This window comes from Cyberlindnera jadinii (genome assembly GCF_001661405.1).
Source record: "Cyberlindnera jadinii NRRL Y-1542 unplaced genomic scaffold CYBJAscaffold_32, whole genome shotgun sequence".
Lineage (NCBI taxonomy): Eukaryota > Fungi > Ascomycota > Saccharomycetes > Phaffomycetales > Wickerhamomycetaceae > Williopsis > Williopsis jadinii.
The window spans coordinates 2,177-2,449 of NW_017963683.1; positions in this window are offsets into that span (position 1 = coordinate 2,177).

The following is a 273-nucleotide window of genomic DNA, read 5'->3' on the forward strand; positions in this document are numbered from 1 at the left end:
GGCAAACATAAGCCTCTAGCGACAGCCTGGTGGATGGACCGTGGTCTCTAGCGTCTGTCCAGTGTATTCCCAGTGTGTAGATGTCCATTGAATGTCCATTGGTGGCCTGATTGTTTACACGGTGTCCACTTGATGATGATTCAGGGGCGAGAAAACGTCGACGAGGTGGCCACCAGGCATCCACAGACCTCTAGCGACAGCCTGGTGGATGTATCGTGGCCTCAGGTTCTGTCCAGCATGTTTCCAATACATAGATGTGTAGAAGATGTCCAA